Below are 5,336 nucleotides of genomic sequence, written 5' to 3'. Positions count from 1 at the left end.
TAGAAACCTGCGGCATGATGTTAAAAAAAGCTATGGGCCAGTTTCACAGACACAGATTAAGCCTAGTCCCATAATAAATTCAATCTTGAATGGGGATTCTCCATATGACACTCAGGCATGTAATTTATGCAAAATTGATGTCAATTTCGAATGTAACTATTTCAGCCTTGTGATTGTCATGTTCTACTTGGGTAGAAAGTTGCGTAGTTTTGAAACAAACACCAAAGCAATTATTCAAGATAATATGCTCCATTTCAACCACTGCGCTACAAACCGTTGGACTGTCAAAACAGAGCCTCTTGTCATTGTGGAATTTTCATTCTCCCGATCTGGGAAGCATGACATTAAAAACAGGTTGGAATCCATGTCAGGTACACACACAATTGTAAGTGACCACTGGGCAGGTTATTGAGTATTACAGCCTTTAAAGTAACCATGCCAAGCTTTCCATCTGTAATGACAGCATTTGCATTGTTGTATAGGAGTTCATACTCATCCATTTTCGTCCCAAATGTTTTACATTTCAGATAAGCCCCTGTATATCAACAGAGAACACTTTTAAGGTTGGGGGTGGTGGGGAGCAGCTCAATTAATGTTGGACGTAGCCAGTAATTTGGTTTAATCCAGAATACCAAATGTTTTCAGCCATCTCTTTTCTTGTGAGCTTGGGTATAAAGGGTGGGGGGTGGGTGAAGGGAAGGGGGGGGTAATCACGTTAGACCCCCTGGGGTTCAGCAGTCTTTTGGCCCCCGGCAACCCTGAAAGAGAGGGCTTGTTCCTCCCGAGTGGCGGTAATAGGGGGTGCATTCTGTAGCGTGGGAGTCCTGTCAGGCACAGCCACTCTGCCCAGGTCTCCGCGCTTCCACCCCTTTGATGGGGGGCAAGACTAATTACCGCCATCCGGCCCGGGGCTGATCCGCGATAGGGCCGGAGACCGTTTTTCCCAAGCGGGGGTGTCAATGGATTTAAGTGAGGATTAAACAGAGGAATCCACAACGCTTAGCCCCTCTCTCCCCCCCTTTTTCCTGAAAAGGAAAGAGAGGCTGCAGGGATCTGGCTCGGTACGGAGTCACAGGGGGGCCAGTTACGCAACATAAGAGTCTCCTACCAGGAATACGACCTGCCAGAGCCACGTCTGTCACCTCAAATCTGTCAACAGAGAGTAAATTAGTCATGGGCTGTTTTCATTATTAAAGGTTTGTACTGACATGGTTGACCGAAAATGGTTTACTGCCCTGGGTTACATTAATATTTGTCCTGAATTATTAAATATTTATAAATCACAAACTGAACTCAGAGTTCAGCTTATACAGTTCAATCAATCACTGTAATTTGAATAAGTTGCATAACTGTAAGTTACATAAGTAACTTCATTACTAAATTTCAGTTCAGAGTTCTGAGGCCCAGTAAACATGCAAAAGCCAAAGTAAAGCGCAGAGACATGCTAATTCAACTGCGCCTTCTGCACTGCTTTATGATCAATCATGTGAAAAAAGAATACCCGTTTCCTCACGTTGTATGAGACATAATGGGTTAGGTATTGTAATGCTAATACACTTTAGCCGCTCGATTATGCAAAATGGGGGATGTGGGCATTATACAAGCTGGACTGATTTGCAAGCTTCCTTAATAAGATTGGGAATACATTAGAGATTGGAATCGCTTGCGCTTTTTCCAGCATCAACCTATGTGCCTCATCCATAGTGCTCGGACAAAATTATCTTAAAGATTGCATCTTTGTTTTTCCTGTGGTGCACAGATGTATTTTAGTTCCGTCTTTGTTTTTTTTTTTGCCGTGTGTGTTACAGGCACAAAATGATGCACAGGGCTCATTTAATCATAAAATAACCTGCGATTACACATTCATAGCATCAAGTTCACTACACTTAAATCACAATCTCAATAACATGCAATTAGTCTTTCCTAGCATAAAGTTCACTACTTTTCAACCACAGTCTCCTCATTAACCCATCTTTCTTGTACAGATTACAGGGTATTTCCTCCAGGAACCCAGATGAGTATCAAGATAAGTTTTTTCTATTTACAGGTTTAGAGGTAAATAACTCCCATAGTGAGTGAACTTATTTATACTCTTCAGTTTACAGGTCAGACGAAATAAGTATTCTATAGTAAAATACGTTTCTATATGGTGGTGACCATGAGCCGCTAGCTGCTGTGATGTGATAGGCTACTTCATACCAAGCTAGCGGTTAGATAAGCTAGAACCAAATAAACGAATGGTAAATTATCTTCAGCTAATTAAACTAATCGGTGCTCTAACCTGCTAGCGCTAATAACATTACAAGCAGAAGTTTATATTATATTCGCTCCACAGCGATATTACTGCATTTTGTCTTTGGTGGATGTAACGATAACATAACGACAACGATCGCCATTTTACTGCCGTCTAACGTGGTGATGCCAAACTACGGTCAAATTCGGCATTTCCTTCCTTAACGATTGCCGTCACTATTCACTCAAGTGTACAACGTAATTAAATTATTAGATTGGTAGTTATTATCAATCTACCCGTGTAAAAGATAGACAATACAAAATATTATGGAAGCGCAGTAGTTTACCTGTGACCTGCCCGCTCGCATTCTGCCGAAGTTTCTAGAATCACAAAGCTACCAATGCGATGCATCTGAAATACTAGGCTCATTGCGCCCTCTGTTGGCCAGGCGTAAGTAGACTCTCTTTGACCAGTAACAATGTAATGACAGCTTGACAAGCATTTACCAAAAAATTAAAATGTGGGGCCTTTGTTTACAGTTATGTTTACAGTTTAAAAATAATAATGTCCACTAAAAAAAAAAAAAACATGTCCACTCAGTTTGAATCTATATTTAGGCACATTTCCATGAATGAGGAATATGTACCAGCTGAAATTGGTATTCATTCTGTTCGACTCATCTTTTCAGGCACGATTTCAATGGCATTTCTATATTGTGAAAGGCTTTTCTGGAGGGTCATATCTGTTTCTGAATTTCATAATTTTAATTAGCTGCATAATTGGCACAAGCTACGACATCACATTGCTGAAACAGTGAAAAACAATTTCTGCTCTGTATCTCCATATAACAAGAAACTTTCTTATTAAAACCCAATCATTATAGCAACATACCAACATATCTCATTATAGCAAGAAAATTATGCACATAATGAATTCACTGAAGGCAAAAAACTTGGAAAATGGCTTGTGTTTGTGACTTTATCAAGTTTTACTTTAGTCTTGGTTTGAGACATGGTGCGATTCTGCTATCTTGAGCCCTTTAGATGGTATTATGATACGTATGCATACACTAGGGAGAAGAATTCTGAAATGTATGGGGCTGAACAGAAAAATCTGTCACATCCTCTGATTTATTGGCCTTCACTGAACCAAATCTGTGTATCATTTTAAAAAGGTGTATTGATATAGCATTAGCTCTTGTAATATTTAATTGTGAGAACAATTAATTCTCTGTAATTCCAGGAGTGGGCGCTCTAGGGCTGTACTAGCCAAGTGAAGTGAGTAAACTGCACCTTTTTATGAATAATCAACAGCTGTGTCCAAAATGGTCCACTAGTTCCCTATATGGTGGACTCACTGGGGTGACAGCCATTTGCTTAGAAACTGACTGACACTATATAGGGAACTAATGGACCACTTCAGTCACAGTTAATCCATTGACCAAAATACAATGGCTGTGTCTGAAATGGCTCATTACTCCCTAATCCCCGTTTAGTGAATGTCCATATCGGGTGATAAATAATGCACTAAATAAACAATTAATTCTGACACCAGACACTGTCTTTTGTCATCATTCACTGTCATTACCTAGACTGCCTGTGGCATACAGCTACAAAACCATTAACATACCATATAGCCGGTTCTTAAAACATGGCTCCTGTAGAGGTCCTGCTTTTGATATTAAATGTTAATTCTATAACGCAATGCCCAAAGATGAGCTGCAGCTCACTTTGGCACTTTCTTAGTAGGCCTCCTAAATAAATGGAGTAAACTCACGTTTCATATGTGTGTGTTGTGTGCCCTCTAGTGTCAAAAACCTTTTTTTTAATGCACAATTTCTAACTATGGCAGAAACGTTAAACTTTTCTGCGACTTCGTTGCTTTTAAAGTCTGCTTTTTGGATGGGCAATAATACAGTTTTGTTAACGCAAATATTTTTTTGCAGTAGTTATGAACAAACATCTTATATAAATACATGACATGAAAAGCACAGTAGCATGAAACTGAGAGCTGATTTCTAAAGCCTAATTTCATGTAACGTAATATGTTCATTACCGACATTACATGGACAGAATGAAAGTCAGTTACCTCAGCTACACTTGGTTTGGAAAAAAACAATAGAACACATTCTTCTTACTAAAAACTACTCACTGAGGAAATGAATAATATAAAATATAAAATATAAATAGTCCTACCAATTATCAAATAGCTCAGTACATCTGTTTTGTCGCTGCAGTTTTAAACAGATTTAAAGCAGATTGCGTTTCCGTGTGAAAATAGTGCAAAATAAAACCGTTTTGGCTGAAAAAATAAAGCTGACAATGCTTCTGGGGAAACACACACACACACACAGGGGAGTATCACAAAACTTTGGGCCCTGTGATAATGCAGTCTCTGTGGGCCCACTTAAAATTGTAGACCAAAAAAATATTTTTTGTCGACACTTTTTGAGCCCATCCCCGGCTTGGGACCCTAGACAGTCAGTTCAACTATACCCCCCACTAAAGCGTTCCTGCACATACACACACTCACAAGTGCATACATGCACACATGCACATACGCACATACACACATACGCACATACATCGCACGCACGCACGCACATACGCACCTACATGAGCCTCTAACCCCATTGAGCTTCACAGAATGAGCAGCAGCCATCCTCTGTCTGCACCACACCCCTGTGACTTAAACTGGCCTTTTACCCTGTGAGGGAAGTGAGGTCAGAACCATTATGAGGTTCCAAGGATTATATGCTTTATTTACTTTTTTAATGTTGTTTGCTGAGAAGCAGTCATACACGTAGACAAGGACCTCAAGAGTACTCAGAAGTGCGCAGTATGAACTATGTGTAGAACCATCAGCCAGAACTATAGCCCGGCACAATAACCTGGGAGACAATATTCTCACATCTGAATATAATAAAAAGGTTTTTAAAATGAAATATGCTCTGAGACTTAATCTCTGTTATTAAAAGTATTATTTGACATCGAAATCATTCCGAAAGCTAGGCCACATCTCCTGGTGGAGTCTGCAGTGCAGGATTCCTCTGATTCAAGTAATTTCTTTTTCTCCCTTTATTTTTCTTCTCTTTGGGATAATG

General features: G+C 39.7%; 1 long non-coding RNA gene across 1 annotated transcript; it reads right to left on the bottom strand.

Annotated features, from left to right (window-relative positions):
* Positions 1–233: 233 nt before the first annotated feature.
* On the bottom strand, positions 234–2,638 carry LOC118208470. Its single transcript, XR_004761572.1, has 2 exons — positions 2,580–2,638; positions 234–1,149 (listed from the first exon to the last, which is right to left on the bottom strand). It is a non-coding gene; the product is annotated as an uncharacterized LOC118208470 (long non-coding RNA).
* Positions 2,639–5,336: the final 2,698 nt, after the last annotated feature.

This window comes from Anguilla anguilla, chromosome 11 (assembly GCF_013347855.1).
Source record: "Anguilla anguilla isolate fAngAng1 chromosome 11, fAngAng1.pri, whole genome shotgun sequence".
NCBI lineage: Eukaryota > Metazoa > Chordata > Actinopteri > Anguilliformes > Anguillidae > Anguilla > Anguilla anguilla.
The sequence above is the reverse complement of the archived record's forward strand: the minus strand, read 5'-3'. Positions and strand labels throughout refer to the sequence as shown.